Below are 9,106 nucleotides of genomic sequence, written 5' to 3' on the forward strand. Positions count from 1 at the left end.
AAAAAAAAAAAAAAAAAAAACTGTAGCGTATTATAATAAGCTCTACATCTTTACCATCCTTTTTTTACATTTTTATTTTTTATATTTATTTATTTATTTAGAGACAGAGTCTTATTCTGTCACCCAGGCTGGAGTGCAGTGGTGCAATCTCAACTCACTGCAATCTCTGCCTCCCAGGTTAAAGCGATTCTCCTGCCTTAGCCTCCCGCGTAGCTGGGACTACAGGTACATGCCACCACACCCAGCTAATTTTTTGTATTTTTAGTAGAGACAAGGTTTCATCATGTTGTCCAGGCTGGTCTTGAACTCCTGACCTCAAGTGATCTGCCCACCTCGGCCTCCCAAAGTGCTAGGATTACAGGCGTGAGCCACTGCACTTGGCCTTTATTTTTATTTTTTAATAAATACAGGGTCTCACTATGTTGCCCAGACTGGTCCCAAACTCCTGGGATTACACACAATCCAGCACAAAGTGCTGAGATTACAGGCGTGAGACACTGCACCTGCCCTATCATACTCTTTTAATTATATTTCTGGTTCTTTCCTCGGTTTGGTATCTGAAGGATTCCTTCAAAGTAGCTATGACTTGATTATTTTGCAGAGAAATATACACTGCTTCACAGCCCCAAAACCTGTTTCAATGGAAAAAGTTGTTCCTTTCTTTTTGTTCTCGTAGACCCAGGAGAAGTTGGGAGAAAAGTCACTGAAAATGGCTAGTGGCCCAATATCACTAACACACCCTAAATCTGTTCCTTCTACTCTCAGATATTTCCCTGATGATGTCAAGCATGAAACAGAGCAGCATGTTAGACCCATGAGATTTGACAGGGAGTTATACATTGATTGATATATAAAATGTACCTGATGAAAATACAGTTCATTTTTTTTTAATCCATGGAGACCTAAAAATACACATAAGTACAGTATTTTGTTTGATTTACACATTTACATTTTACAGGAACATAAAGAGTGTCTATTAGCAACTGATTCCTCATAAAAGTAAGAATTATTATATTATATTATGGAACTCTTCTGGACACTGCCATCCCCACTAAAGCATTTCTCTGACATCAACCAAGAAATTGTGGGTATTTCAGGTTTCAAGATTATTTTATCCTTCAGTCATAGGTAGCTTCAAATAATGTCCCATCACAAGGTGGTAAATGCCCCTCAAGTGAAAATTCTCTAGTTCAAAGACCCAGTAGTTGTCACTGGAAGGCGTACATAGGCTTTTGCCATAAGCCCCAGTCTAGGCTCCACACAGGGCTATTGCATGGAGAATTTGTTCATATCAATCCAGCTTCTATTCTATACTATGTGGGCTCAGGAAATCTTTCTGGTTCCCATTTAGCATGTCCAATTAATATTGCTTGAAGGGCATATTTACATGCCTTCTGTTTTATGAGACAAAGTAAGAGAAGTGTTCCCCAGCCAGACATAATATCCATTCACATAAGACATTTGGGTAAAGGGTAAACTTTACATAAAGCCTGACTAAACATTCCAAATTTCATAATTCTATCAACCTTTATATTTTTATGTTCTTTCAATCTAATTGTAGCCCAAGTCAGGGCTCTACCAGTGGATCTTAGTACCATAGCGTGTGGGGCTCTCATGTATCAAGGAGTCACAGGAATTTCTCTTTACCACCCCCTGACCATATTACCCACTAGTGTACACAAGGCTTTGAGTCCCCAGCAGGGGATTGAGCCAAGGAACCCTGGCACTATTTCTGTTTTTATCTTGATTAATCTGCTTGGCTATTGCCCCAGGAAATTTGAGATTGGATTTCTCATTATAATATTTGCCTTCTGACTTGCAAAATTTCTCCAAGCTGGGACATACAGAAAACATATTTGGAACCCCTTAATGTTCGAGGACTAGTAGGGGTTTCTTTGGTTCACACAGCCTTCGATAGTGTTGTATTGAGACCTTTGTTTTAACTCCATCAATTTCCATTTTATTCATCCCATTTAAAAATCGCCATCTAAAGAATTCCACCTGCCCGGGATGAGTTCCATGACTCTCCCTCTCTTCTTCAATGTTTCTTTATTTACCACTTGCATTTTCAAAATCATATCCACTGTGCCTTGCCAAAGTCCTGTTTTTTGTTTTTTGTTTTTTTTTTTAAGATGCCTATTTGCCTTTCTATTAGTCTGATCTCACACTGCTAATAAAGACATGTCAGAGACTGGGTAATTTATAAAGGAAAGAGATTTAATGGACTTACAGTTCCACACGGCTGGGGAGGCCTCACAGTCATGGTGGAAGGCAAGGAGGAGCAAATCATGGCAGCAGGCAAGAGAGAAAATGAGAGCCAAGTGGAAAGAGAAACGCCTTACAAAACCATCAGATCTCGTGAGACTTATTTACTACCATGAGAACAGTATGGGGGAAACTGCCCCCATGATTCAATTATCTCCCACCAGTGCATCCTACAACATGGGGGAATTATGGGACCTACAATTCAAGATGAGATTTGGGTGGGGACACAGCCAAACCATATCAGCCCTAAAATACTAGGGGTGAAGGTGGGGGTGAGAGGGGAGTATAAGTGAGACAAAATTGGTCATAGGCTGGTAGTTATTGAAGTGCTGGGTACATGGGATTTATTATATTATTCTCTTTATGTTTGCTTGAAAATGTCCATGATAAAAAGTTTAAAATAACAAAGAGAGTCTGTTTGTTAACATAAATTTATACCTAGTTGCATTTTCTTTCAGAAAATCTTTTGAAACGGACAGATATTGTTTATGAAATTAACCATTTTCAAAGAGATGACATTTTTGCTTGCTAATTCTAAACTTGTACTCTTAAAGACCTAACAGAACTTTCCTGTGAAAGAAGGTAACCTCCATGACAGTGTGTGGCACCTTAATATTGGATGATGGACAAGAACTCAAACTCTGGTGTCATAGCCTCAGGTAGAGACCTGTGAGTAATTCCTACTGATGAACAGAAGCCAAGGAAAGGAATTATGTTTAATTCCTAAGATTCACCCTCATAGCTTACCCTCTAGACTCAGAAAATCCAGTTCAAAGTTAAAGCCAACATCTGAGCTGTTATCACGTCTATTTCTTCTTGTCTGGGATTTTACTGTCATTATTCCCTTTCTCATATATTCAGCCATTCTGTCCACTAGCCCCTTCCCCACAGCATGTGTGTTCAGATCTCCTATAACTTCCCATCTTCCTCTAACTAAGAAGGTGCCAGCATTCTTTCTCTATCCTTTCTTAAACATTTACTTCAAAATAATGTTTATTCCTGTTCTCCAATTTTCTCACCTCCATCTTACAATAATTAGACTTCTACAACCACCATATCCCCAATACTGCAGTGGTAACAACCACTAATTGCCTAATTAACAAATCCAATGGCCAGTTTTAGGTCTTTGCCTTATTTAATCTCTCTCATTGCTCTTTTAAAAAATTATAACATAAGCCAGACACAGCTTTATGTGCTTTCTAACATTAGCACACATAATCCTTTTAACAAGCCTATGAGGTAGGCACTATTATTCTCTCCACTTTGCAGTTAAAGAAACAGAGGCAGAGAGAGGTTGAGTAACTTGCCCAGAATCACCAGCCTCTACTTCTTTTCTTTCTTTAATGTTTTTGTTTGTTTGATTAGTTTCTGAGATGACAGATATGGTAGGCAGAATAATGCACCTCCCCCTAACCTCTCGTCAAAGATGTCCATGTCCTAATCCCCAGAACCTTCTGTAATAAATATATTATGTTACGTAGCAAGGAGTATGAATATGGCAGATGAAATTAAGGTTATTACTCTCCTGACGGAGAATAGCCCAGATTATCCAGGTGAGCCTAATGTAACCACAGGTGTTTTTCAAAGTGGAAAACAGGCAGAAGAAGAGAGTTGGAGAAGGTGATGTGAAGACAGAAGCAAGGTCAGAGTGGTGTCATGTGAGAACTCTACCCACTTGCTGGCTTTAAAGACTGAGGAAAAGTTCATAAGCTAAGGAATCACAGGTGCTTGGTCTCTAGGTGCTGGGAAAAATCAAGGAAACCAATTCTTCCCTCAAGTCTCCAGAAAGTAATGCTACTCTGCTGACACCTTGACCTTAGACAAGTGAGACCAGTGTTTGATTTCTAAACCCACAGAACTGTAAGATAATAAACTTGTATGTGTGTGTTTTGTTTTTAATTTTTTGAAATAGAGTCTAGCTCTGTCACCCAGGCTGGAGTGCAATGGTGTCATCATAGCTCACTGCAGCCTCAAACTCCTGGGCTCAAGTGATCCTCCTGCCTCAGCCTCCTTAGTAGCTGGGACCATAGGCATGTGCCACCACATCTGGCTATTTTTGTGTTTTGTAGAGATGGGGGTCTCACCATGTCGTCCATGCTGGTCTCAAACTCCTGAGTTCTAGCAATCCTCCTGCCTCAGCCCCATAAAGTGTTGGGATTACAGGCTTCAGCTATCACAACTGGCACTGCATTGTTTTATTGTTTTATTTATTTATTTTTCTTTTCTTTTCTTTTTTCTTTTTTGAGACAGGGTTTCGCTCTGTCACCCAGGCTGGAGTGCAGTGGTGCGATCTTGGCTCACTGCAGCCTTGACCTCCTGGGCTCAAGTGATTCTCCCATCTTAGCCTTCTAGGACTACAGGTGTGCACCACCATGCCCGGCTAATTTTTTTTCTTTTCTGTGTTTTGTTTTTAGTAGAGAAGTGGTCTGGCCATGTTGCCCAGGCTGGTGTCAAACTCCTGAGCTCAAGTGATCTTCCTGCCTCTGCTTCCCGAAGTGCTGGGATTATAGGTGCGAGCCACTGTACCCAGCCAGCATTGTTTTAAACTACACAATGTTTGATAATTTTTTACAGTGGTAATTGGAAACTCATGCAATAGCCTATCCTGGCTGTCCTTCTGCCTCACTGATCATTTCTTCTTGGGGTCCTTTCCTTGTTTCTCTTACTCTGACCCCATAATGGTTGGTATACCCCAAGGCTCTGTCCTTCCCACCCATTCTCATCATTTACATTTCTTTTGGGTGCTATTACCATTCTCATGGTTTTGACCCCCTATCTGTATTCTGACTCCCAAATCTCTAATTCTAACCCAAACAAAATCCTGAACTTGAGACATGTGTATCTAACAGTCTCCAAGAACTTCTACCTCAATACCTAAAACAGGCAACTTAAAATTATTATATACCCTGCTTACCCTGCTCCTTTAGTACACAATGCCTGTATTTTCTGCTTAGAAAATGTATAACCCAAGCCAGAAACTCAGAGGTCCTTGTTTACCTCTTCCTCAACTTCCAACACCCAATAGTAGATAAGTCCTGTTGATTTTACCTATCTGATAGCTCTCCAAACTCTTTCCTTCTCTTCACCTTAGCCACCACTCCTCTACTTCATTACTTGCCTGGTTCACGTAACTTCCTTGGATTTTAACAACAGCCTTCTGTCTTTTGACTTTTTGCCCAAGCCAGGCCCCATCCCTCACACTCCCTATTTTCCATATAGCCACCAGAGGTACTTTTTGAAATATAAATATAATCATATTACTTCATTGCTTAAAATTCTTCAGCGTTTACTCATTCCCTCAAATGCAAAACAAGGGAAAAAACGATCTGGCCCCAGCCCAATTCTCCAGCCTCATGTGCTCGAGTCATACTGAAGTACTTGTGGCTTCCTGACAAGCTGTGCCATTTAATGCCTTGTGCCTTTGCAATACTATTTTCAAGCTGCTTAAAATACTGTCCCCACCTTTTCTACCTCTTATCAGCTCAAGCATTGCCTCATCTGTGAAGCATTCCTTGCTCTTCCCAAGTAGAATTCTCCAGTTGAATCTGTACATTTCTATCAGAGTACCTTTTACTCACTATTGTATATCTTTTCCTGTCTTCCATCCTTGTTAATCTTGGAGCTCTCTGTAAGAAGCAGATTTTATTCACCTCTCCATTTCTAGCATCTAGCATAAAGCCTTGTACACAAGGCACATATTAACTGTTGAATACAAGAAAGATTTCTTGAGACTAAGTCAGAGGGAAGCAGAGAGATGAGGAGCTCTTAAAGGATTCTGTGGTCATTGGAGGATGTGATAAACTATTGTTGAGGCAGATAATGTTCTGAACTTGAGTTTCATAATCCTTTGATTGTGGTCCATCGCTAATTTGGAAAATAACAAAGAAGGCCTGTGCCCAAATTAAGCACAGTATTCCCTGTGCCTAGTCTAGTATCTGGTATATAGTACATAGTTTGAAATATGTACTGGAAGAATGATTGGATATACAAAGTGATGAAGAAGAGACCATAACATGTGGAGGTGGGGTTAAGTGGGAAAGAGGAGTAGAACTTGGATATTTTTGCAAGGAGCAATGTCAAGAGCGTAGGCGTGGAACTGGGAATGCAGCAGGTGAGAGGAACAAGGAAGAGAGCAGTTGAATGTTCTAAAGGGGGCCTAGAGGTATCACCTGAAGGATGTGAGGTGAAGATGGGAGATGTGTAGATAGAGGGACAGTCTTGGCAGGCAGGAAGACTGAGTGAGATGTCTCCATGGTTCAGATGTGAGCTGATCAAGGCCTAGACCAGGAGGGATATGGAATTAGAATGGAAAATAACTGTGTGACAGATAAAGGAAGGATTAGCGAGAGATGTCAGTGAGTGACTCCATACAGAAAACAGAGAAAGGAATGAAGAATGACTCCAAGATTTTGAAGCTCAGAGAAATGCACAAATTAAGCAAGTCCAGAAAAGGAAGCCGGCTGAGCAAGAAAATGGAAGCATTTAGCTTTCCCAATAGTTTTATAAGATTGAGGCAGAGTTAGAAGGCATCGTGACCCTTTTAGAAACCAGATTAAGACAAACACATTTTTCTGTAAACTCTGTAATCATTGTTTAGTGTGATTTGTAATTTAAGTATCACCATAGTTTTCTTTGCTAATCATTCCCCTACCTGCAAAAGAAATATGTGATTAATGGAGAACTTGGAAAACACATAGAGCAAAATTTAAAAAGTTATCAAAAAATCAGTCTATTGTATAAGTGTAACAACCAAAGTCAAATTTGGAGGTATGGCCAGGCATGTGGCTCATACTTTAGCACTTGGGCGGACCAAGGCAGGAGGATTGCTTGAGGCCAGGAGTTCAAGACCAGCCTGGGCAACATAGTGAGACCCTATCTCTACAAAAAATTTAAAAATTAGCCAGGTGTGGTGGTGCATGACTGTAATGCTAGCTATTCAGGAGGCTAAAGTGGGAGGATCACTTGAGCCCAGGAGTTTGAGGCTACAGTAAACTATGATCATGCTACTACACTTCAGCTTGGGCCACAGAGTGAGACCTTGTCTCTAAAAAGAAAAAAAAAATGATGGTATATCCTTTAGATAATTTTTGATGTATTAATACATATTGTATTATAAAACTTGTTTTTTTGTGGATTTGTTTTGATTTTTTGTTTTTTGTTTTTGAAACAGAGTCTTGCTTTGTCACCTAGGCTAGAGTGCAGTGGCACGATCTCAGCTCACTGAAACCTCTGGCTCCCAGGTTCAAGCGATTTTTCTGCCTCAGCCTCCTGAGTAGCTGGGACTACAGGCACGCACCACCATGCCCAGCTAGTTTTTATATTTTTAGTTGACACAGGGTTTCACTATGTTGGCCAGGCTGGTCTCAAACTCCTGACCTCGTGATCCACATGTCTTGGCCTCCCAAAGTGCTGGGATTACAGGTGTGAGCCACCATGCCCGGCCTTGAACTTGTTTTTTTTTTATTGGTAATATCATTATTTCTTCACCATCCATATTCTTTGACTGGTTTTTTTAGAGTTGGTTTAAGTATTGTATACATGGGCAGGTGCAGTGGTTCACGCCTATAATCCCAGCAATTTGGGAAGCCAAGGCAGGTGGATCATTTGAGGTCAGGAGTTCGAAATAAGCGTGGCCAACATGGTGAAAGCGCATCTCTCCTGAAAATACAAAAATTAGCTGGGCATGGTGGTGGGCGCCTGTAATCCCAGCTACTTGGGAGGCTGAGGCAGGAGAATCGCTTGAGCCTGGGAGGTGGAGGTTGCAGTGAGCAAAGATCACACCACTGCACTCCAGCCTGGGTGACAGAGTAATATTCTGTCTCAAATAAATAAATAAATAAATAAATAAATAAATACTGCATATCTAATATTTCCTTGTTCCAAAAATACTTGAACAACACAGAATACTTGTACAAAAGATCTTTCCATTCTAGTTTTTTAATTCTACCAATACTATTCTTCTAAAGGAAGCCCTGTTTACGCTTGTATTTCTTTTCAGAACCTTTTCAATGCACAATTACATTCGCATATATTTCGTATTTGCAAACATATATTATCTATATACATTATATATACCTATATGTTGTTTGTGTGTAGGTCTCAAATATGCCTATGTATACTCATGTACCATATGATTATAGTGGCTACCTAGTATTCCATATTATGACTGTATTGTAACTTATTTAATAGTTAATTGCAGAACATTTAGATTGTCTCAATTTTTGTGTTTAAAAAATGCAATAGGGGGGCGGACCAAGATGGCCAAATAGGAACAGCTCCAGTCTCCAACTCCCAGCGCGCGCGACACAGAAGACTGGTGATTTCTGCATTTTCAACTGAGGTACTGGGGCCATCTCACTGGGAAGTGCCGGACAATTGGTGCTGGTCAGCTGCTGCAGCCCGACCAGCGAGAGCTGAAGCAGGGTGAGGCATTGCCTCACCTGGGAAGTGCAAGGGGGAAGGGAATCCCTTTTCCTAGCCAGGGGAACTGAGACACACAACACTTGGAAAATCGGGTAATTCCCACCCCAATACTGCGCTTTAAGCAAACGGGCACACCAGGAGATTATACCAACAACTGGCCGGGAGGGTCCCACGGCCACGGAGCCTCCCTCATTGCTAGCACAGCAGTCTGCGATCTAACCAAAACAGCAGCAGCGAGGCTGGGGGAGGGGCGCCCACCATTGCTGAGGCTTAAGTAGGTGAACAAAGCCACTGGGAAGCTCCAACTGGGTGGAGCTCACAGCAGCTCAAGGAAACCTGCCTGTCTCTGTAGACTCCACCTCTGGGGACAGGGCACAGCTAAACAACAAAAGGGGAAGCAGCAGAGGCCTGTGCAGAT

Source organism: Rhinopithecus bieti, unplaced genomic scaffold (genome assembly GCF_001698545.2).
Source record: "Rhinopithecus bieti isolate Rb0 unplaced genomic scaffold, ASM169854v2 scaffold_12732, whole genome shotgun sequence".
Taxonomy (NCBI): Eukaryota; Metazoa; Chordata; class Mammalia; order Primates; family Cercopithecidae; genus Rhinopithecus; species Rhinopithecus bieti.